The 26247-nt window shown below is 38.4% G+C and overlaps 1 pseudogene; it reads right to left on the reverse strand.

Annotated features, from left to right (window-relative positions):
* Nucleotides 1-20759, reverse strand: part of LOC138430808 (eukaryotic translation initiation factor 3 subunit C pseudogene) — a 42780-nt pseudogene extending 22021 nt beyond the window's left edge.
* Between the last annotated feature and the right edge of the window lie 5488 nt (nt 20760-26247).

Below are 26247 nucleotides of genomic sequence, written 5' to 3' on the forward strand. Positions count from 1 at the left end.
GATGCAAACGTTATGAAAATAGCTTTTATAGCTATAAATTTTAGAATTTACTAAAGACTAATAAATTCACAGCAATTGCAAGACAAATATGAAAATGTAATTTCACATCTGTTGCACATATATGAACATATTATCATATAATGCATATATATATGCATATGATTATATTAAAGGATATTTATGCCCCATTTTTTATTATATGTTAATTTTTTGAGGTCTTCCTAATAGAGGCAGAAGGATGTTGTTTTGCACTGAGTGCAATTTATATAGAGTTATAATATATATGTATATGATAATATGATATCAAATTTGACTTTACATATCATACCTCCTATTATAATGCTCAAGTCTTGGAAGGTTTTAACAGATTTTGCTTTGGTAATAGATGGGAATTATTGTTTTTAAACAAGACAAAGCTCTTAGTTCATTGCTAGATATGGGACAATGTGAATGGGGAATGAAGAAGAAATGATGCCCAGTGGATTCTGAAAACAGAGGTAGAATATCTCAAAATGTAGCACTTAATATAGTTTTATGAGAATTGTCATAGAGCTCAGCTTTCTGACTGAACGAACTTTCAGTTTACATCTCAAAGAAATTCTTCTTGAAATGTTTAAGATGCTTTTGACTTTGCTGCAACACACCAAATGCTGATGGGAGAGATAATGTAGCATGTTTTTGCAGAACAGGTGCTTGAAATGGGAAGAAAGATACCTGCAGCAATTTCCAAGTTGAGTATTGAAGCAGTCAACACTCTGCAGAATGTGATTAATGGACAGTTCCACTTTAGAATGACAGTGATTTAAATTAAACTTTAATGTTCACATTTGCACAAAGATTTTTCTATACCAAGAGAGATCAAAGCTATATATGGCTGTGTATATACATGTATTATACACACATGGACACACACACACACATACACGTACAGTTTTCCCCTGCTATCCCCAAGTAGAGCATTCTCAAACCCAGCTCTTCCACTTATTAGCTGTGAGCAAATACTCACCTTCCTGAGTTCCTTTCTTTCAGAATGTTACATTAAAGAGCAGCCTACCTCACTGTATTATTCTGAGCATAGCACCAATAGTTAGCCCTCACAAATATTAAGCATTGTTAATACAACTACCGTATGATCCATTAATCCCTCTTCTGGGTGTAAACAGGAAGGAAATGGAAGCAGACTCTCAGATATTTCTGCTCCCCCATGTTTTTCACAGCGTTAGTCATGATAGCCAAGATATGAAAACAAACTTAGTGTCCATCAAACACACACACACACACACACACACACACAAGTATATTATTCAGCCATAAAACAGAAGGAAATCTTGCCATGTGAGGGCATTGTGCTTAACGAGATAAGCCGGACAAAGACAAATATTGTATTATATTGCATGTGGAATCTAAAAAAGTCAAACTTGTAGAAACAGAGTAAAATGGTGGTTAACAGGTGCCAGGGGTAGGGGAATCAGGGAGATGCTGCCAAACTGTATAAACTGGCAGAGAGAAGATGGAGAAGTTCTAGAGGTCTAATGCACAAAGTAGTGACTACAGTCAACAATGCTATATAGCAAACTTCAAAATTGCTGTGACGCCAGATCTTAAGTGTTTTCATAACTAAAAAGAAGTGATAATTATGTGATGTGATAGGAATTTAGCTAAAGGTGCAGCAGTAATCAATTTGATTTCAGTATTCACCATCTGGTGATGTCCATGTGTAGAGTCTTCTCTTGTATTGTTGTAAGAGGGTGTTTGCTCTGACCAGTGCATTCTCTTGGCAAAACTCTGTTAACCTTTGTCCTGCTTCATTTTGTACTCCAAGGCCAAATTTGCCTGTTACTCAGTGTATCTCTTGACTTCCTACTTTTGCATTCCAGTCCTCTATAATGAAAGGGACATCTTTTTTGGGTGTTAGTTCTAGAAGGTCTTCTAGGTCTTCATAGAACCATTCAACTTCAGCTTCTTTGGCATTACTGGTTGGGGCATAGACTTGGATTACTGTGATACTGAATCGTTTGCCTTGGAAATGAACAGAGATCATTCTGTCGTTTTTGAGATTGCATCCAAGTACTGCATTTCAGACTCTTTTGTTGACTATGATGGCTATTCCATTTCTTCTAAGGGATTCTTGCCCACAGTAGTAGATATAATGGTCATCTGAGTTAAATTCACCCATTCCAGTCCATTTTAGTTCACTGATTTCTAAAATGTCGACATTCACTCTTGCCATCTCCTGTTTGATTACATCCAATTTGCCTTGATTCATGGACCTAACACTCCAGATTCCTAAGCAATATTGCTCTTTACAGCATCAGACTTTACTTCCATCACCAGTCACATCCACAGCTAGGTGTTGTTTTCACTTTGGCTCCGTCTCGTCATTTTTTCTGATGTTATTTCTCATTCTTCTCCAGTACCATATTGGGCACCTACCAACATGGGGAGTTCCTCTTTCAGTGTCCTATCTTTTTGCCTTTTCATACTGTTCATGGGGTTCTCAAGGCAAGAATACTGAGGCAGTTTGCCATTACTTTCACCAGTGATGAAGACTCAAGATGGTAACTGACTTTGGCTCAAATCACGAACTCCTCATTTGCCAAATTCAGACTTCAGCTGAAGAAAGTAGGGAAAACTGCTAGACCATTCAGGTATGACCTAAATCAAATCCATTATGATTCTACAATGGAAATGATGAATAGATTCAAGGGATTAGGTCTCTTAGACAGAGTGCCTGAAGAACTATGGATGGAGGTTCGTGACATTGTATAAGAGACAGTGATCGAGACCATCCCCCCGACACACAAAAAATGGAAAAAGTCAAAATTGTTGTCTAAGGAGGCCTTACAATTAGCTGAGAAAAGAAGAGAAGCAAAAGGCAAAAGAAAAGGAAAGATATACCCATTTGAATGCAGAGTTCCAAAGAATAGCACAGAGAGATGAGAAAGCCTACCTCAGTGATCAGTGCAAGGAAACAGAGGAAAACAATAGAATGGGAAAGATTAGAGACCTCGTCAAGAAAATTAGAGATACCAAGGGAATATTTCATGCAAAGACAGGCACAATAAAGGACAGAAACAGTATGGACCTAACAGAAGCATAAGATATTAAGAAGAGGTGGCAAGAATACACAGAAGAACTATACAAAAAAGATCTTCACAACCCAGATCATCAAGATGATGTGATCACTCACCTAGAGCCAGACATCCTGGAATGTGAAGTCAAGTGGGCCTTAGGAAACATCACTACAAAGAAAGCTAGTGGAGGTGATGGAATCCTTGTTGAGCTATTTCAGATTGTAAAAGATAATACTCTGAAAGTGCTGCACTCAATATGCCGTCAAATTTGGAAAACTTAGCAGTGTCCATGGGACTGGAAAAGGTCAGTTTTCATCCCACTCCCGAAGAAAGGTAATGCGAAAGAATGCTCAAACTACCACACAATTGCACTCATCTCACACGGTAGCAAAGTACTGCTCAAAATTCTCCAAGTTAGGCTTCAACAGTATGTGAATCAGCAATTTCCAGAATTCAAGCTGAATTTAGAAAAGGCAGAGAAACCAGAGATCAAATTGCCAGCATTCGTTGGATCATCGGAACAGTGAGAGAGTTCCAGAAAAACAGCTACTTCTGCTTTATTGACGACGCCAAAGCCTTTGACTGTGTCGATCACAACAAACAGTGAAAAATTCTATAAGAGGTGAAAAAACCAGACTACATTACCTCCATCCTGAGAAATCTGTATGCAGGTCAAGAAGCAACAGTTAGAACTGGACATGGAACAAAAGACTGGTTCCAAACTGGGAAAAGAGTACGTCAAGGTTGTATATTGTCACCTTGCTTATTTAACTTATATGCAGGGTATATCATGCAAAATGCCAGGCTGGATGAAGCACAAGCTGAATCAAGATTGCTGGGAGATATATCAACAACCTCAGATATGCAGATGACACCACCCTTATGGCAGAAAGCGAAGAAGAACTAAAGAGCCTCTTGATGAAGGTGAAAGAGAAGAGTGAAAAAGTTGGCTTGAAACTCAACATTCAGAAAACTAAGATCATGTCATTCAGGCCCATCACTTCATGGCAAATAGATGGGGAAACAATGGAAACAGAGATAGACTTTATTTTTAGGGGTCCAAAATCACTGCAGATGATGACTGCAGCCACAAAATTAAAAGACGCTTGCTCTTTGGAAGAAAAGCTATGACCAACCTAGACAGCATATTAAAAAGCAGAGACATTACTTTGCCACCAAAGGTCCATCTAGTCAAAGCTATGGGTTTTCCAGTAGTCATGTATGGATATGAGAGCAGCACTATAAAGAAAGCTGAGCACCGAAGAATTGATGCGTTTGAACTGTGTTGTTGGAGAAGACTCCTGAGAGTCCCTTGGACTGCAAGGAGATCCAACCAGTCCATCCTAAAGGAAATCAGTCCTGAATATTCATTGGGAGGACTGATGTTGAAGCTGAAACTCCAATACTTTGACCACCTAATGCAAAGAACTGACTCCTTGGAAAAAACTCTCATGCTGGGAAAGATTGAAGGTAGGAGGAGAAGGGGATGACAGAGGATAAGATGGTTGGATGGCATCACTGACTCAATGGACATGAGTTTCAGCATCTCCAGAAGTTGGTGATGAACAGGGAAGGCTGGCGTACTGCAGTCCATGGTGTTGCAAAGAGTCAAACATGACTGAGTAACTGAACTGAACTGACAGCAGTAACCACATTATAAGATATAAATATATCAAACCAATATAATATATACTTTATACTTATATAATTGTTATATGCCAGTTATATCTTATTACAAAAATTTTTACAGATCATTTTTATTCTTAGTAGAGCTTAATTATTTCTATATATAATAACATTTTCAGTATTTGGTGACTAAGGGATTTTTAAAAATTTATTTTTAATTGGAGAATAATTACAATGTTGTGTTTGTTTTTTCTGTGCAACAACATGAATCAGCCATAAGTATACACGTATCTGCTCTGTCTTGAACCTCCTTCCCACCCCTCCATTCCATCCCACCCCTGTTGGTCATCACAGAGCACTGGGTTGAGTTCCTTGTGTTTTACATCAGCTTTCCATTAGCTATCTATTTTACACATGGTAAGTGTGTGTGTTTCAATCTACTCTGACTAAGGAATTTATTAAATTTAATATGTTAAGTAAAAATGTATATAACTTTAGTTGCATCTTCTGACACATAACCTGTCATTAGCAGATCCACTTAATAAACAGTTATAGAAACAGTGAATGTAATATATCATTTGCTACTATGTATTTGGTTAAAAACAATAAAACACCATTACACAATCTTCATAGATTTCTGTGAATCCAGGGTGACCAGATATCTTGTGTGTGGACACAGTAGGGAGCTGACACATTTTGCTTCATTTTTACATTCACTGTCTCCCAGAATTTCCCCCATCTCTTGATTTTGCCATCCTGGTTATGGGCTGGAAGAGAAAAAGTCATAGTTAGACAGAAGAGAACAGTATTGAGTATACGCTCACTCTGTAGTCACACTTCACGTTGCATGTCATCAGTCTCGCAAAGCTGAGCAACTCTTCCTGAGGTTCCTGTGATTGTTCATGGTCCCCAAGTGGCAGTGGGTTACATAGACCAGCCTCTCAGTTCCATGGGTTTATGTAAAGGACACGGATGTGTTTCTGTGTCCTGCAAAGAAATCTCCTTGTTTAGAGTTATATTCCCTTTGAGTCTTTCTCTCTTTGCTGAGTGTCGAATGGAAGGCAGCCCAGTAGAAGAGCAGAAGAGGAGACTCACATGACATTATCCCCTAGTTGCTCTCAGAGTCAGAAGAAAGTGGTCAACTAAAATGAGACAGCTCACAAGAGGGCGAGGATTGTGAAGAATTCCATCTTCTGGAAGATGCACAGAATCAGTGACAGGCAAACTGGAAGACTGAGTTAAGGGAGAAGGAAGTAATTAGAGGAAGACACTGTTTGGAAAGGTTGAAGACTTGAGGGGAAACTAAAACAGGCCAGGGAGAAAGTAAACCAGAATCCTAATGTTATGAGAAAAGTAGAGCAGAAAGTTAAAAAAAAAAAAAGCCTGAAAAGGAAGGAAGAGAAAGGAATAAGGAAATGAAAGAAGTTTTAAATAGTAAGAAAATAAAAGAAATTAAAATCAGAAAAAAATTGTTTTCAGACTCCTATACTGTATTTTATTTGATTTTTATGTGTGTGCAGAAAGGAAATCTGTATGAAAGCTCTTCTTTATGAAAACCAAATAAGCATCCACATGCAATGATTCCTATGTGCAATCAGGGCATGCCACACTAACCTTCTCTCATCTTTGGAGGGAGTAGAATAAGCAGAAAAAAATCAAGTCAATAACAGACTTAATATACTCTGGCCTTCAATATATACCTTCCAGGAAATTTTGATTTTTTTTTTTTTCTGATGAGCCAGTGAGAAGAGGGATTTATATCTGATGCAACCACTGGCAGCTTGTCTGAGATACAGGAGCATTCAACACCCAGGGGGCAGTGGTGTGGAAGGAGAGGAACTTGCTGATGGAGACACTGTATGTCCTAAACTCTGACTAGCAAGTGACCAGGCACCCAGCCAGCCCTGCAGATGGGCCTGAGTCCTGAGAGCAGGGTGCCCATGGCGGCTCCTCAAGGTTGTTTTCTGCAGAGCAAAGTTTCCACCCGCAGTTGTTCCACCAGCTGTTCACACTGAGATTATACACTTCCAGGTGGGAAGAGACGTCATTGCCCATTCGTCTTTGAGTGAAATAAACTTTCTGCATGGAAAACAAAATCACCAAAGTGACGGTTCAGCTACCACAGAGGTAACTCCAATGGCAGACGCTCCCATTGAACCCTGCCATGGAGCAGGTCTACTTGAGGGTGAGTCCAGATTTATGAGAGAACAAGTTCAGGACCCTCATAGTCTATCCTTCATTTCCCAGAGCACTTGGATTTCTTTAGAGTATGTTCCCATGTGTGTAACACCATTTTCACAGAAAAACCTGTCATTTCATTGTACTTCAAATATGGACTCTCAGGGTAAGAACATGTTATAGACCTGGTATCAGCCCTTGTCCCCATCAACACTGCAGTTGTTACACCTCAAGCCATCGTAATCTAACTTGAACCATTGAGGTAACCTCCTTGCTGGTCCTCCTGATGGTGATCTTACTAAGAGCTTTTAGCCATTCTATTCTCCATACTGGGCTTCCCTGGTAGCTCAGCTGGTAAAGAATCCTCCTGCCATGTGGGAGACCTGGGTTCGATGCCTGGGTTGGGAAGATCCCCTGGAGCAGGGAACGGCTACCCACCCCAGTATTCTGGCCTGGAGAGTTCCATGGATTGTGTGGTCCATGGGATCACAAAGAGTTGGACACGACTGAGCAACTTTCACTTCACTTTATTCTCCATACTACTCATGCCTTTCATAAACTTTTATGAGAGCACACACAACTTAAAATTTACTACTCTTCTATCTATTTCACTCACTCAGACTGTAATATCCTTTAAAGAAAGAAACAGACTTTTGTGTCTATCACTGAAGACTAGCATAGTACCTGTCACTGAGTAATCTTCATAAATATATGTTGAATAAATATCATAGATTTTACTTATATTTTAAACTCTCATGTTATTTCCTAAAGTGAAAAATGTATCCTCAATTGCTCACTCACTTATATAAAGACTGCATGGATATAAATACTCTGATCTGTTCTGTTCTGTTCAGTCACTCAGTCGTGTCCGACTCTTTGCAACCCCATGAATTGCAGCACGCCAGGCCTCCCTGTCCATCACCAACTCCCAGAGTTCACTCAGACTCACATCCATCGAGTCAGTGATGCCATTCAGCCCTCTCATCCTCTGTCGTCCCCTTCTCCTCCTGCCCCCACTCCCTCCCAGCATCAGAGTCTTTTACAATGAGTCAACTCTTCGCATGAAGTGGCCAAAATACTGGAGTTTCAGCTTTAGCATCATTCCTTCCAAAGAAATCCCAGGGCTGATCTCCTTCAGAATGGATTGTGCCGGGGTCCAGCCCCGGTGGATCCAGGGTGATTCGAAGGTGGGGACGGAGTCAGCGTCCTTGGAAATAACTTACTTAATTACAGATATAGCGGGATTAGAAAATTAGCAGAGAAAAAGATGCTGAATAACTTGGTTTACATGGAATACCAATCACCACCTACGTAGGCCGCAGGCGTCTTCCCGTTTTCCTGAAGGAGAGGAGGCACTGAGGCCCCCTGGTCCGATCTTAGAAGCCCAGGCAAAATTAGCAGGCTTGGTGGGTACCCATGCACCAGATGGGAATTCGGCCAGAAAATAGTAGGAGAGAAAAAGAGGCTGAATAACTTGGTTTACGTGGGATACCAATAAAATTCCAAGACAAGGAATTTGCACCATCTACGTTGGGCCACCGGTGCCACTTGAATATCAGAAGGTGCCCCTCCTTGGGCTCCTTCTTGCGTGGGCTTGAAAGCCAGGACAAGTAAGTAGACATGGCGAGCACCCACACTCCAGATGGGAATTCATCTGGCTGGGAATTCAGCCAGAGAAACGGGGAGCAAGAAAGGAAGACATGGGGGAATCAGTCTTTCTGGAAACTGATCCTGATTTCTTTATTTTTAGGTTTGCTTATATACCTTTCGTTACACATAGGGATGAATACAGAGTCACGCGGGGGTCAGCAGTCCTGACCTTTATCAAAATCAGGTGCTTTACATAAAAAAGATCTTAGCGGTTTTACATCATCTTCTGGCCATGAGGCCTGCTGACATTTTACGACCCTTTCTTTCTGATAACCAAAAAACTTATTTTTTCCAAGGTGTTTTTTCTTAAACCAGGCACCACCCTCCAAATAAAGTTGCATTCCTATAGGGTGAGGGTGTAGTGAGTTACAATCAAGAAAAGAATTTATTTAACCCAAGGTTAACGTGATTAATCTTAAAGGTTAATACTTATTTCTCCTATATGCTTAAAGGCTAATACTTATTTCTCCTATATGCTAGTTATATTCATTATAAGGGCAGGGAATATGGAGATTTAGCAGCAAACATCAGCCCAACAAATGAAAATCCTTTCACCAATGTTCCCCTTAAGATCTATTTAGTCTTAAGATAGTGATAAAGTTACATTTTTACATAGCAAGGACACAGTGATTTATAACAAAGTACAGTGATCTATTACAAAAGAGAAAATTCATTAACTCAAAAGGTCTAGTATTGCTAACCTTAAAAACTATTATATTTCCTTTTCTATATTCCAAATACATTGATTAATATATTCCCAGGTGCCTAAGGATATGGAGGCCTGGCAGCAAATCATTGACTCAGCAATGACAAAAGCCCTATGCTAATTAAGACTCTCAAAATACTCCAAACTCTCTATGCTATTTATGGTTGAGAGGTAGTAAACAATCATGTGCATAGTGGCAGGAGTATAGATAATCCTGTCACACAAGCTAGTTTGTCAGCAGAGAGGTTTGACCTGAGACACCCTTGTCACACCGAGGGCAGGGAATTAGCAGCAATTATTGGCACAACAAATGAAAAACCCTTCACCAATATAATTCCTAACCAACCCACTATACTAATAATTTCTAACTTCCCCAAAGAATTTGCCTTTAGTAAGTCTAAAACATCTCGTGCCTCTCAGGTTAGGAGGCTGTAAACAATCACATGTGGCCAGATGAACCTATACAGGCAGGCTAGATAACCTTCAGAGGAGTTCGTAAGTTGAAACACTTTTGTCATGCCCAGGAATTTTTATTGACTTGGAGCTGCACGTTTACTCCTTCTCCAAGAGAATCGGTGAGGAACAGCCCCCTATAAAGTCAGAGGTGTAGGCGAGAGCATGAAACAGTAAAGTAGATAGACTCTGGTTTTGGGGGTAGATGCTCGGGAACAGGGGGTTTCCTGAGGCTTGATCACGCCTTTGCGTATGCCAAGGCTCCTTCCTCATGACCTTTGCCATGGGCGGAGTTCCTCATGCTGGCTCCCGGCAGGATTGGTTGGATCTCCTTGCAGTCCAAGGGACTCTCAAGAGTCTTCTCCAACACCACAGCTCAAAAGCATCAATTCTTCAGTGCTCAGCCTTCTTTACAGTCCAACTCTCACATCCATACATGACCACAGGAAAAACCATAGATTGAAGTGTAAACTATGTTCTAATTCATCTCAACACCTCTGAACCACAAAGAGGGCTTGATTCTGCTAGTAATATAAAGCAAATTGGTTGAAAGTATACCATCTTCAGGATAAATTATGGATCATTCCCAATGAAATCTACATTATTTTCCATTTTTCCAGCCACATCTCCCACTAGGTTTCCAAGAACACTCTCTTACTAAGTACTCACAGCTCCTTAAACCCTCCCAGGTACCCTTTTCTGACCTGTGTGTGTGTCATACTCTCCGACTTCTCTCCACAGCTTAGTTATCTCAGTTTTCCTTATGTTTTGAGCTGTGGTCCAGCTTTTAATGTCTGTATGGAATTACCGACCCCATTCCCACAGCTTCTGGCTAAATAAGGAAGGTTCCTCATCAACCCTTTTTTGTTGCAATTCTTACATTTAAACATTTTTTAAAAGCCATCATAATAACTACCATATTTAAATTCAAGTGTGTAATAATTCATAAATCTATGTGACCAAATATGTATATGATTTAATTTAATCCAAACAATAGACTATAATGTAAGCCACATTTCATTGACAAGGGAATTTTTCCCGAAAGTCACATAGCTAATAATGGACAAATCGAGAGGGATTGGAACCCAGTCATGTCCATATGATTCTAGAACCCCCATTCACCTTGATATTTGCTGTTTGATATTTAGACTTCCTAAAGAGTGAGTTCCTTTAGGGCAAGAGCTGCCTTTTTTATTTCTGTATCACTTGTACTTGGTGTATCATTTATCATATACTCAGTCAGTTCTTACTTTTCCAATGAATAAATGAAAGAATGATTGAATGCACTCGTAGGTAAATGTTAGTTCTGTGGCATGGAAAAGAGGAGGAATAAAAATCCACCAGAGTTGTCCTACTTATCTTTCCATTTGAATAAAACTAGTATTCAAAAAGAAAAAGAATGCTTTCTTGTGAATACCAGAGTCTACCTCTAACCAAAAACTTTTAACATTCAATAATCTGAAGGATAAATAGGATACAGTTTATAGTATACAGTATATAGTAGTCTTTAAATACTTTATTTCTCCGTTAAATAGTCCATTTCTGAAATATAGGCCTAAATCACAAAATCCATTTGAAATTGTTTTCTAGGATATTAAAAATATTGGACTATTGGAAAATAGCCATCAACAAGGGCTTAAAATATAGACAATATTAAATAAGGAAAACTTATGCTGATTAAATCCTCTTGGACTTTGTCGGTTTTATAGATCATTATTTCTCATTTCCATCCAAATAAAAAAGAATATTTGTTTTCCAATAAGCATTTTTGAAATCTTTGAAATATGTGGAGTTTAGTCCTCAAATTAGCATAGTACTTTCCATTTCTTTCTTTTAAAAAGCATACAGATTAATAAGTAAAATCTTTATATGATAAGATTCTTCAGGATTTTTCTGAAGAATGATAAGTTCTTCAGGATTTTTCTCTTCTTTGACTTTACAAATAACTTATGTGGGGTATCTACATTACTTTCTTTCATTTTTATTTCTTCATATTTATTTTATAATTAAGTATTACTTCTGAGATAATCCTTAATATTCTGTTCTTTAGAAATTAGTGACTATATGACAATTTCATCTGAAGAGTCCATTTTAATTATTTATTTACAAATGTCAATGCATGATATTAAATTACTGATGTAGTAGTAACTCATCAATGTCTATGTTTTGGTTCTGTTATTAGGTGTTTTGATATATTTTAATATTTGCCTACTTCAAATTTTAAAAAGTCAAGCAAAATTATAGCAGAATATTTCCTAAAGGATAAGAATCTTTTCTTTCCTCTAAGTATTTACATTGACAATTTAGAAATAATGGAAACCCACAGTTTGGCTTGCTGGATCAGTTAGAGCAGGTCAGGGATACTGCATGAACAGGTAACCCACAAATATTAGTAGACTAAAATAACAAAGGTTTACTTTTATTTCTCAGGATATGTGTTTAACATAGGACACCAGAGGAATCAATTTATCATGGACAGTTAATAATATAAGATGATAGTGGCTCCATCTTTTTATGTGTCTCCAATTGTGGTGGCAGGAAAGAGTAATAACATAGGAGGCAATTTGGTGCTACAGCCTGAACGTGATACATTTTGTTTCTGCCCATGAACCAGCACTTAGAACTAGTAAAATACACTGCCCAATCTGCAAAGATGGCTGAGAAAAGAGATTTTTCCATATATCATGAAAGATAGGACAAAATATGGATGAATATTAGATATTTTTATTTGCAAATAGCTTGAAGTCATTTTGTGTTTATTTACACATATATCATGAAAGATAGGACAAAATGTGGATATTAGATGTTTTTATTTGCAAATATCAGCTTGAAGTCATTTTGTGTTTATTTACACATATTAAAACTGTGCTTTCCAGCTTGAAAATACTAGCTTTTCTTTCATCAAATTAGACCTCAATGTACATTTATTTCAAAGTTTTTGAGCTCAATACCTATTCTCATTAATAAATCAATTTTATGTGTCCTTTTTATTTTTTAGGCTCCTTCTTGGCATAAAATGCTTTTCTTGTTACTCTATATCATAAACAAAGTGTGAGATGCTCCCAGGAACTTTTATTTCTCAAGTTCTGTCTTCACATATGTTTTGTACATATAGATTCTAGTACATCCTGATAGCTAGATAAGAATTTGTGTGTGTGTGGTTTCTTTTTAAACTTAGCTTACCTCCATAAGGTCTTTACTCCAAATTCACTATCTCAGTGAAAACTTCCCTTTATAGCTAAAACTGCAGCTGGCATTTATTGGGATAATGCTTCCTGCATTTATCCATCTTTAGCACACCAGTATATTTTATCTTTTGATTTTTTATTTTTTAATTAATGTTTTTCCTGTACTTATGTGTATACTTCATGAGGGCAGGGATTTTTATCTGTGTCATTCACTTGTAACTCCGATGCCTGTAATTGCTAGATATGTGATAGATATTTAATAAACCTGTTAAATTAATTCACAAGTACTGCTATTTTATATTTATCGAATTTAAACTTCTCCTAGTGACTTTTTTATATAGTAGCTGAAGCTTCAACTCTTTGACAGTGCTCTGCTTTCCCCCATTCTCCCCCATTAAGTATGTATAAATATATATATTAATGTATGTATTATATATGTATAAATTACTGTTTGCTTTATTATGGCTGTATAAATATTGGTCACTGATAAACCAATGGAGGATCCTGTGATTCAGTCTCTGAGATGGAAAGCAGAAAAAATAGAGGCAAAAGGATGTATGGTAGTTGACTTGGTCGTCTGGGGTTCCCTCTCAAAAACTTCTCCCTGCCATCTGCCTCTGACACCTGCATTTTTGGCACCGACCACTCACTTCGTGTTATATGCTGCCTTTCCACCTGATCATCTCTGGAAAAGTCAGTGCGCGTGGGCAGGGTGGTGACTTGTTTGTTCAAGGGCTCTTCAGTGTGAATTAGGGTCCCAGAAGACACAAAGCAGTGGTACTAGAGTGCAAGTGTAGTTCCTATGAAGCAGGAAACAGGTGCAAAATTGAGAAGGAAGATCAGAAAACAGGATGAGTTTTGTCCTGATGTTGGGGGAGGAAGCTGCCCCCGAGGGTGAGCCCCAGTCGTTAGACAGGATTCCCATGTGTGTCCCAGAAATGCATAACAATGGGCTCGTAGAGCTGGGAGGTGCTTGCAGAGGCTAGTCATCCAGCACCTCCTTCTGCAGATGGAGAAACAGGCTTGAGGTAGCCCAACACCACATAGCTGGAAAATAGCCGACTTGCTTCCATAACTTCTGTTTTCATTCTCCCAGTCTATTTCTGAATATCCATTGCTGTCTCTGTTGGCAAATCCACTTCTTGTCTCTCAAATCAGCAAAGTCTGCTCTTGCAGAATCCATGCTTCCTTCCAGTTTTCATCCTAAGAGATTAACTTGAATGTGTCAGCTGTCCAGTGTTGCTCTTACCAAACTCTAGGCACAAGCTCCCCCGCTATCCACTACAGTATCTAGCTACTTAAAAGTTATGCATTCTCATGAGTAGTTGCCAATGAATAATGGTCTTTGCGGCTTCCAGTGCCTCAGTTTGCATTATCTGACAGTGATTTCTACCCATTATTCTTGCTTTTCAGCTCTCTAATTGCTATTAAGCCATTTTTAATGCCACGTAAATGTGTACATGGTTACCATCACATATTAATCTTTGTACATATAATTCACTGTTTTAATTAAGAGCAAATTGATACAGCAGTTAGATATACTCTAAAAGGAAAAGGAAACCGTGGTAAATATCCCACCATCATTACAAGATGATATCAGACAGAAAGTGACACCCAAGTCAGATGGTGAGCCCTATAGAAAGATAATGAGCCTGTTTTATGTATCAAATTGAAAAAAAAAATAAGAAATTGCAATAAAAAGGGAAAGACAAAAGATATCTAAACTTGAAAAGTTCAATGACTGACATTTTATATTCTGCTTTTGGGAAGAGCCTAAGAATTCATAGTCAACCTTTTAATTAGCTGATTCTCCTCAAGCCTAAGTTCTGCTTTATCCTTTATGATCATGTAATCCATTCTCTCTTGAATCTTCTGCTAACATGTGACAGTTTTTAAGAATTCTGTCTTTTATTGTTAACAGAGGATATTTAGATGTCACTTTTAGTTATAATTTATCTGATTAAAATGACACGGAATTCTTGGAAGTGTATTTATCAAACTAAAAGAACACTAGTTTTGCTATTTGAAAAAGTGATCTGGTATCATATTCTATTGATATTGTTATTGACATAAGGACAACCTTAGTAAAAATGTTTACTAAACATATTATCTTAAAAATTCATATAAGTAAATTTTCTAAGAATGTGCTTTAGTGTCAAGGATTTTGGAGTAAGGGAAAGGGAAATTAGGATGTAAATGGTAGCACTGCCCCAAGGCTGACTTGAAATAGTTATAGTATTTCCCTGAAAAGCTAATATGGAACTTTGAGTCAAGCTTTGGGAATTTTAATTCTGTTTTTATCATAACATGCAGTGTCAAAGCAGTGAGTTGTGTCTAAGTTGTTCATTAATACAACCGAAATAGCTAGATTGACTTCCACATGGCCTTCTGGCCAGCTATGGAGGCAGGCCTTTACATCTAGACAGTAACTTAGGTGCTGCCTCATTAAATCACTAAGCAGTGGTTTTATATCCTGTATAAAAACAGCCCAGGGCTCGGCTTGCTAAGACAGAATGTCGATTTTCTTAGTTTTTAATCCATCCATCTAGGCCAGAGTCTTATATTAAATGATGGCCCTTCAGTGTTTGCTAGAAGAATGAATGAATCACTGGTAAAAACAACAATCATAATTTTCTCTTGAATTATGAACTTTTGTATTTTGTGCTTGACCAGCACAAATAACTAAGGAATTATTCAGTGTAACTCTTTCAATGTATAGTTGATAACACAAACCACTTTCTATTAGACTACAAAATTGTCAGGGTTGTAAGAGAGAAGAAATAGTATGAAGGACTATAAAGGAAAATATAAAAAATTAAAATCCTTCACATAGATTTTAAAAAATGAGCCAACTGAAAATTTTCTGTTCTGCCATTTTCTAAAAATGAGCACAAAGTTAGAAAATTAACATCAAAATCTTTAAGACCAAATGCAAGCATGTTGGTAACAACCGTTGAGGTCATGGCTGACTTCAAGCACTAGTTCTTTTTTTGTGTGCATGGAAATGTGCTACTTTATCTAAAACAGATGCTTACCTCAAGTCTTCTTCATTGTTGTTCAGTCATGTTCAACTCTTTGCAACCCCATAGACTGCAGCACACCAGGATCCTCTGTCCTCTACTATCTCCCAGAGTTTTCAGATTCATGTCCACTGAGTCAGTGATGCTATCCAACCATCTCATCCTCTGCAGCCTCCTTCTCCTTTTGCCTTCAATTTTTCACAGCATCAGTATTTTTTCAATGAGTTGGCTCTTTACATCAGGAGGTCAAAGTATTGAAGCTTCAGCTTTAGCATCAGTCCTTCCAATGAATATTCAGGGTTGATTTTCCTTTAGGATTGACTGGTTTGATCTCCTTGCAGTCCAAGGGACTCTCAAGAGTCTTCTCCAGCACCATGATTCGAAAGCATCAATACTTTGGTGCTGAGCCTTCTATGTGGTCCACCTCTCATATCCATACATGACTACTGGAAAAGCCGTAGCTTTGACTTGATGGACCTTTGTAGGAAAAGTGATGTCTTTGCTTTTTAATATGCTGTCTAGGTTTGTCATAGCTTTTCTTCCAAGGGGCAAGTGTCTTAAATTCATGGCTGCAGTCACAGTCAACAGTGGCTTTGGAGCCCAAGAAAATAAAATCTGCCAAAGTTTCCACTTTTCCCCTTCTATTTATAATGGATGCCATGATCTTAGTTTTTTGAATTCTGAGTTTTAAGCCAGCTTTTTCATTCTCCTCTTTCACCTTCATCAACAGTCTCTTTAGTTCCTCTTGTCTTTCTGACTTTAGAGTACTATCATCTGCATATCTGAGGCTGATATTTCTCCAGGCAATCTTGATTTCAGCTTGTGAGTCATCCAGCCTAGCATTTTGCATGATGTACTCTGCATAGAAGTTAAAATAGCAGAGTGACAATATATAGCTTTGACGTACTCCTTTCCCAATTTTAAACCAGTCCATTTTTCCATGTCTGGTTGTTACCTCAGTCTTACTCTATTGAAAGTCATTTCTTTTGTGCTTAGTTTTTAGCACTGTATTCTTAAAGTTTTTTTGCTAGTTCTTAATCAATTCAATATATACAGTGCTACTATATGGGACATTGTCTCAAATGAAGATGGCAAGATTTTCTTTTTTCCAATTATGTGCCTAACAATGTGATTATATATTAATGAAATCGTAAGTTTGAGTTAACCTCCACAGTTTTCTGAAGTGCTAGAATATCTGCAGGCTTCCCTGGTAGCTCAGATGGTAAAGAATCTGCCTGCAAAGTGGGTTTGATCCCTGGTTTGTGAACATCCCCTGGAGAAGGAACAGCTACCCACTTCAGTCCATGAACTTGTAAAGAGTCAGGCACAACTGAGTGACTAACACGTTCACTTTTTTTCCCACAGGATAAATATATCCTCCATTAAGTCACACTCAGTTCAATTCAGTTCAGTCACTCGGTCGTGTCCAACTCTTTGCGACACCATGAATCGCAGCACACCAGGCCTCCCTGTCCATCACCAACTCCTGGAGTTCACCCAGACTCATGTGCATTGAGTCAGTGATGCCATCCAGCCATCTCATCCTGTGTCGTCCCTTTCTCCTCCTGCCCCCAATCCTTCCCAGCATCAGGGTTTTTCCAGTGAGTCAGCTCTTTGCATGAGGTGGCCAAAGTATTGGAGTTTCAGCCTCAGCATCATTCCTTCCAATGAACACCCAGGACTGGTCTCCTTTAGGACAGACTGGTTGGATCTCCTTGCAGTCCAAGGGACTCTCAAGAGTCTTCTTCAACACCACAATTCAAAAGCATCAATTCTTCAGTGCTCAGCTTTCTTTATAGTCCAACTCCCACATCCATACATGACCACTCAAAAAACCATAGCCTTGACTAGACGGACCTTTATTGGCAAAGTAATATCTCTGCTTTGAATATGCTATCTAGGTTGGTCATAACTTTCCTTGCATTTTTTAATTTCATGGCTGCAGTCACCATCTGCAGTGATTTTGGAGCCCCCCAAAATAAAGTCTCACACTGTTTCCACTGTTTGCCCATCTATCTGCCGTGAAGTGATGGGACCAGATGCCATGATCTTCATTTTCTGAATGTTGAGCTTTAAGCCAACTTTTTCACTCTCCTCTTTCACTTTCATCAAGAGGTTTTTTAGTTCTTCTTCACTTTCTGCAATAAGGGTGAAGGTTATTCTGAGGTAACTGATACTTCTCCCGGCAATCTTGATTCCAGTTTGGGTTTCTTCCAGCCCAGAATTTCTCATGATGTATTCTGTATATAAATTAAATAAGCAGGGTGACAATACACAGCCTTGACATACTCCTTTTCGTACTTGGAACCAGTCTGTTTTTCCATGTCCAGTTCTAACTGTTACTTCCTGGCTTGCATATAGGTTTCTCAAGAGGCAGGTCAGCTGGTCTGGTATTCCCATCTCTTTCAGAATTTTCCACAGTTTCTTGTGATCCACACAGTCAAAGGCTTTGGCATAGTCAATAAAGCAGAAATAGATGTTTTCCTGGAACTCTCTTGCTTTTTCGATGATCCAGCAGACGTTGGCAATTTGATCTCTGGTTCCTCTGCCTTTTCTAAAACCAGCTTGAACATCTGGAAGTTCAGGGTTCATGTTGCTGAAGCCTGGCTTGGAGAATTTTGAGCATTACTTTACTAGCGTGTGAGATCAGTGCAATTATGCAGTAGTTTGAGCATTCTTTGAGATTTCCTTTCTTTGGGATTGGAATGAAAACAGACCTTTTCCAGTCCTGTGGCCACTGCTGAGTTTTCCACATTTGCTGGCATATTGAGTGAAGCACTTTCACAGAATCATCTTTCAGGATTTGAAATAGCTCAACTGGAATTCCATCACCTCCACTAGCTTTGTTTGTAGTGATGCTTCCTAAGGCCCACTTGACTTCCCATTCCAGGATGTCTGGCCCTAGATGAGTGATCACACCATCTTGATTATCTTGGTCATGAAGATCATTTTTGTACAGTTCTTCTGTGTATTCTTGCCACCTCTTCTCAATATCTTCTGCTTCTGTTAGGTCCATACAATTTCTGTCCTTTATTGAGCCCATATTTGCATGAAATGGTCCCTTGGTATCTCTAATTTTCTTGAAGAGATCTCTAGTCTTTCCCATTCTGTTCTTTTCCTCTATTTCTTTGCATTGATTGCTGAGGAAGGCTTTCTTATCTGTTCTTGCTATTCTTTGGAATTCTGCCTTGAGATGCTTATATCTTTTCTTTTCTCCTTTGCTTTTTGCTTCTCTTCTTTTCACAGCTATTTGTAAGGCCTCCTCACACAGCCATTTTGCTTTTTTGCATTTCTTTTCCATGGGGATGGTCTTGATCCCTGTCTCCTCTACAATGTCATTAACCTCCATCCATAGTTCCTCCAGCACTCTGTCTATCAGATCTAGTCCCTTAAATCTATTTCTCATTTCCACTGTATAATCATAAGGGATTTGATTTAGGTCATACCTGAATGGTCTAGCAGTTTTCCCTACTTTCTTCAATTTGAGTCTGAATTTGGTAATAAGGAGTTCATGATCTGAGCCAGTCAGCTCCCGGTCTTGTTTTTGTTAACTGTATACAGCTTCTCCATCTTTGGCTGCAAAGCATATAATCAATCTGACTTTGGTGTTGACCATCTGGTGATGTCCATGTGTAGAGTCTTCTCTTGTGTTGTTGGAAGATGGTGTTTGCTATGACCAGTGCACTCTCTTGGCAAAACTCTATTAGCCTTTGCCCTACTTCATTCCGTACTCCAAGGCCAAATTTGCCTGTTACTCCAGGTGCTTCTTGACTTCCTACTTTTGCATTCCAGTCCCCTATAATGAAAAAGACATCTTTTTTGGGTGTTAGCTGTAAAAGGTCTTGTAGGTCTTCATAGAACCGTTCAACTTCAGCTTCTTTGGCATTACTGATTGGGGCATAGGCTTGGATCACCATGATATTGAAAGGTTTGCCTTTGAAATGAACAGAGATCATTCTGCTGTTTTTGAGATTGCATCCAAGTATTGTATTTTGGACTCTTTTGTTGACTGTGATGGCTATTCCATTTCTTCTAAGGGATTCCTGCCCACAGTAGTAGATATAATGGTCATCTGAGTTAATTCACCCATTCCAGTACATTTTAGTTTGCTGATTCCTAGAATGTCGATGTTCACTCTTGCCATCTCCTGTTTGACCACTTCCAGTTTGCCTTGATTTGTGGACCTGACATTCCTAGTTCCTGTGCAATATTGCTCTTTACAGTATCGAACCTTGCTTCCACCACTAGTCACATCCTTAACTGGGTATTGTTTTTGCTTTGGCTCCATTCCCTCATTGTTTCTGGAGTTATTTCTCCACTGATCTCCTGTAGTATATGTGCAGCTACCGACCTGGGGATTTCCTCTTTCAGTATCCTATCATTTTGCCTTTTCATACTGTTCATGGAGTTCCCAAGGCAAGAATATTGAAGTGGTTTGCCATTCCTTTCTCCAAAGGGCCACATCCTGTCAGACCTCTCCACCATGACTCATCCATCTTGGGTGGCCCCATACAGCTTGGCTTAGTTTCATTGAGTTAGACAATGAAACACAGGCTAGTTTTCTGTGATTATGGTTTCAGTGTGTCTGCCCTCTGATGCCCTCTTGCAACACCTACTGTCTTACTTGGGTTTCTCTTACCTTGGATGTGGAGTATCTCTTCACAGCTGCTCCAGCATAGCACAGCCACTGCTCCTTACCTTGGAAGAGGTCGCCCCTCCTAACCTTGAAGGTGGAGTAGCACCTCTTTGCCCTCCTGCACCCATGCAGCCACCGCTCCTTGGATGTGGGGTAGCTCGGTCTCACCCGCCACCCCTGACGTTGGGCTGGGGTAGCTCCTCTCGGCGACACTTCTGCATGGTCCATCGCAGCTGGCATGCTTTTTAACTAGTGTGAACTAAGTCACGCTAGTTAAGCCTAAATTAGTTAACATACATCAACATCAAATAAAATGGACTCCCACCAAATACCCTTGAATTAGTAAATAATACATCCACAAGACTGGCCAATTTATGGTCTTAGAAATCAGGATTATGGTTACCCTTCAGGGAGAGGTGGGAGTGAATTGTCCTACAGGCCATTTCTGAAGTGAGATTAAAGTTTTGTTACTTGACCTGAGTGCTAATTATGTGGGTGCATTTTGCCAAAATTCTTCCTGTTATAGAGTTGTGATTCATGCAGTTTTGTATACTTCCATTAAAAGTTTACTTAAAAATTATTATATGCACAGCTGTCTACAAAAGCTCTTACATATTTAGCTTTTGGAAACAGCAGTGATGAATGCTGTAAAAGTCTGGAAATGCTCATTATTCTCTTAACCTGGTGAACCAGAACTACTCATTGCCTTGTATTGACTCCCCAGCATCTGCTTCTGTAAATGGAACTGATTTTTTTTTCTTTAGACATTCCTATTTATTCTTATGGCTGGATTTGTGACTGTGGTCAGTGGCCAAGAGTGTCAGTGTAGCATTCCTCAGTGTGGCTGAGTATCAGTATAGCATGTAGCAGCCAGTCAAGAGGAGCAAAGTCAGGGCCTATTGACTAAACTGTGTTTCACATCTTTTGCTTTCACGAGTTAAATTTGGTTTTTGCCCAACAAATGGTTCGCTTTGAGTGGGAGTTTCAATTTTGAATGAGATGTCTCCAACTAATAAGAAGCTATTAGTTGCTAAGATAGGATGGTCACAATAGTATTCACCCAGCAGATAGACAAAAAACAAACACACATGGTTATCATTACTCCAGTCATCCAACAGATAGAGTTGCCCATTCCAGCATATATATTAAGGGCCTTGGATACTGACAGAAAAAGCGTCTGCTTAAATTAATTCATGAAGTGATACTTCTGGACCACCAACCCAGATAATATCTCTTCAGAACAGAAAATTAATCTGTACTTTCCAACTGTTCACGTTATTGCAGTGTGAAACCATCATATTGGTTACAAAATACAGATGAAAGCCAGTGATGGCCATGCTTTAATCCACAACATTCGTAATTTTGAATATTTGTGTTTGATCACTCAATTGCCCTCAGGCATAAGAAAGCTATTCTAATCATATTGGTATTTGATAAACAGACTGAGAAGTTTGGCTCTGGGTATAAAGTCTGGCTTCTTAACCTGTTTTCAGAGCATTTATGGTGTCACAATATCCCAGTCTTGAAGCAGATATAAAAGAAGGTGTGAAATATAAAGATGTAAAAGACAATGTAAAAAAAAAACTTTTTAATGTCAAGGAAGTTAGGAGCCTGTCATCCTACTCATCTCTTCCATGTAGCCCTGTTGTTCATCCTATTTACTTTTTAAATGTCAATAATGCCCAGTTTGTCAGACATGTTTTATGTAGATTATTCACTTCTGGCTGGTTTACACATTTGGGCATGGATGCAGTGAGTGCTAAAAGCATGAATTTATAGACATAAGTGAGGGTAAAGTGAAGGGGATAATGTTACTTATGAATGAATTAATACACCCACGGAACTTCACCCAGCCATAATGGAAACACAACTCTAGAACATCATTACAAATTTAGTGTAATAAATAAACCCTGAGCATTGTGAGTTAGTTTGTATTATACAATTAAATGAAATATACTCCATTTTGGTAATAATATAAATGTATGTGTATCCAGAAATTAATTTTAAATATTTCAGTCATGATTATATATCATATTATTATATTACCATTTTAAAGTAATTCCCAAAGGAGAAAATGAAAAGTAATACAAGATCAGAATTCATTGCTATTTGCCAATCATTGGCAAAGGAGAAAAGAATGATTCAAATCACTAGCTTTAGTAAATACATTACTTGTCTTCTTTTACTGGCTTCAAATTCTCTGTACATTTCCCAGCAATATATTTTAATTAAATATGACCTATTCCCTAGAATTTATAGAGGATTATGTACCAATCACAGTTATTCTTAACATATCATGTGCCAATATGCTTTTGATTTTTGAGTCATGAATAACAATCATATCATATTCATACAATGAAAATAAAGTAGTATTTAAAAACTAGGTATGCAGTTTAATACATGTAATATTTTACATCTTAATATCAAGTTTTCATTCAAATTAAACTCTAGCTAATGTAGAAAAAAGAAGTATATATATATATGTGTATATATATATATATATGTATATATATATGATCTAAATTTTCCAAAAGAATTCATGCACCAACAATGGATCTATGAATAAATTTGGATTATTCTTTGTCTGGGATTATGTCAATTTTGTTTGGCGTATTGTTTAAGGTAGGTAAGTATGAATTAGACAAAGTCCTATTTCGTCATGTGGGCAATTAAGACCTGGGTTGAACAATGTAAAATGCTGTACATTAGGTCAGTCAATACTAGGCAACCAATAAGAGTGAATAGTAACCATTTTGGCTGAATTCTCTGAATTAACATCAGTTGCCCATGTAGAAATATGCTCATGTTGTCATTAATCTCAGGAGCCAAGACATTAAATATTTATTGAAGGCATCGCCATTGCTGCCAGTATCCCATAAACTTTGTATGAAAGTTTCCACAGGCACCTAATTACACCTTACTGTCCTAGTAATTCTTTATTTCACCAAATACTTGATTTCCACTGAGTAAACACTGTCAGTACTGACTGACGCATTATCTACACACACTGAAGTCTTACATCATGAATTTTTAGACCTGAGGTATCCTAGGGGATGCCTTGAGACTAAATTTTAAAAAGCCCTATTAATTATACATAACAATTCAACATATAACATAATTGGTTCTGGAATTAGAATATGAATTTCTCTTTGAGAAGAGACTAGTGCTTGTTACTTGTCAGTTGTCATAGGAGCAGGTAAATAAATTATTTCACCGACTATTTATGAGGAATCTAAAGCATCACTATGAACAAAGCTAGTGGAGGTGATGGAATTCCAGTTGAGCTATTACAAATCCTGAAAGATGATGCTGTGAAAGTGCTGCACTCAATATGCCAGCAAATTTGGACAACTCAGTAGTGGCCACAGGACTGGAAAAGGTCACTTTTCATTCCAGTCCTAAAGAAAGGCAATGCCAAAGAATGCTCAAACCACCACACAATTGCACTCATCTCACATGCTAGCAAAGTAATGCTCAAAATTCTCCAAGCCAGGCTTCAGCAATATGTGAACCCTGAACTTCCAGATGTTCAAGCTGGATTTAGAAAAGGCAGAGGAACCAGAGATCAAATTGCCAATATCCGCTGGATCGTCAAAAAAGCAAGCGAGTTCCAGGAAAACATCTATTTCTGCTTTATTGACTATGCCAAAGCCTTTGACTGTGTGGATCACAAGAAACTGTGGAAAATTCTGAAAGAGATGGGAATACCAGACCAGCTGACCTGCCTCTTGAGAAACCTATATGCAGGTCAGGAAGTAACAGTTAGAACTGGACATGGAACAACAGACTGGTTCCAAATAGGAAAAGGAGTACGTCAAGGCTGTATATTGTCACCCTGCTTTTTTAACTTCTATGCAGAGTACATCATGAGAAATTCTGGGCTGGAAGAAGCACAAGCTGGAATCAAGATTGTTGGGAGAAATATCAATAACCTCAGATATGCAGATGACACCACCATTATGGCAGAAAGTGAAGAGGAACTAAAAAGCCTCTTGATGAAATTGAAAGAGGAGAGTGAAAAGGTTGGCTTAAAGCTCAGCATTCAGAAAATGAAGATCATGGCATCTGGTCCTATCACTTTATGGGAAATAGATGGGGAAACAGTGGAAACAGTGTCAGACTTTATTTTAGGGGGCTCCAAAATCACTGCAGACGGTGACTGCAGCCATGAAATTAAAAGACGCTTACTCCTTGGATGGAAAGTTATGACCAACCTAGATGGCATATTCAAAAGCAGGGACATTAGTTTGCTAACAAAGGTCTGTCTAGTCAAGGCTATGGTTTTTCCTGTGGTCATGTATGGATGTGAGAGTTGGACTGTGAAGAAAGCTGAGCGCTGAAGAATTGATGCGTTTGAACTGTGGTGTTGGAGAAGACTCTTGAGAGTCCCTTGGTCTGCAAGGAGATCCAACCAGTCCATTCTAAAGGAGATCAGTCCTGAGTGTTCTTTGGAAGGACTGGTGCTGAAGCTGAAACTCCAATACTTTGGCCACCTCATGTGAAGAGTTGACTCGTTGGAAAAGATCCTAATGCTGGGAGGGATTGGGGGCAGGGAGAGAAGGGGACGACAGAGGATGAGATGGCTGGATGGCATCACTGACTTGATGGACATGAGTTTGAGTGAACTCCGGAAGTTGGTATGAACAGGGAGGCCTGGCGTGCTGCAATTCATGGAGTCGCAAAGAGTGGGACACGACTGAGTGAACAGTGAACTTAACTGTACTGAAATGTATTATCATATAGTTGTATATCAATAGTAATGAAAAAGCATATTTGTTTCTCTTTAATAACTATCACTTTTAATTTACACATCATAATTTTTTTCACTTCACTTTTCTCATTTGTTAAAAAAACCAATCATTTGACTAGCAGATTCAAAATATCTTTCCTATTAGAACCTTTAAAATCATGCCACAAAGACGTTTATTTCCTTCTTGATTCCTCTATTTTTATGCTATTATTGATGCATTAAAATGACAATCTTATCTTAGATTTTTATTTATTGAGTAAAGAAATAAGTGTATGGAAAGTTACCAAATAAATGATATTCTCACACTTTGGAAGCCTGCCAAGCGTGCTTTTAATTCAAACTATATTCAGAATGTGTGGGACCCTAGTACTATATTTATGTCGTAGGAAAATGACCTCTTCCTGATTTGTTCCATGCCCTGTAAATCTGAGAAAAGTTGAAACTTCATTTTCTAATAAGTAAGACTTCCTTCATGTGAGTTTCCCAGAGTCGTGGGTCATATGTGTGTGTACGTGTGTATGGTTATATATCTATATCTATCTAGCTATCAATATCTATCAAGAGAAAAGAAGACACAACAGTAACCATGATAGGAAAGAGAATGTGCAAAAAAATAGAAACAAACATTAGTAGATAGAAAATTTATTTGAGTAGGAGTTAGAGGCCTGGAGCTTGTCCCAGCATCATTGTGGACAAGCTTTTTGAACTCCAAGAAACCATCCTTATATGTTTACATTTTTCTTACGTGTAAGATGATAATATACTCTTTATCTGAGGCTGCAGATTCTGTTTCCCAAATATCCTCATTAGGTTCTCTCAGAAATCACTACTTTTTAATGAAAAATTCTTATTCCTCTAAATTCATTATAAACCTTTCAGTAAGGAATGTAATGAGGCAAAGCCTACAAGTGTTAAGAAAAAAAAAAAACTAAAAAAAAAAACTATCAATGATGAGTTGGGTTCTGA

The sequence above is a fragment of the Ovis canadensis genome, chromosome 26, assembly GCF_042477335.2.
Source record: "Ovis canadensis isolate MfBH-ARS-UI-01 breed Bighorn chromosome 26, ARS-UI_OviCan_v2, whole genome shotgun sequence".
Lineage (NCBI taxonomy): Eukaryota > Metazoa > Chordata > Mammalia > Artiodactyla > Bovidae > Ovis > Ovis canadensis.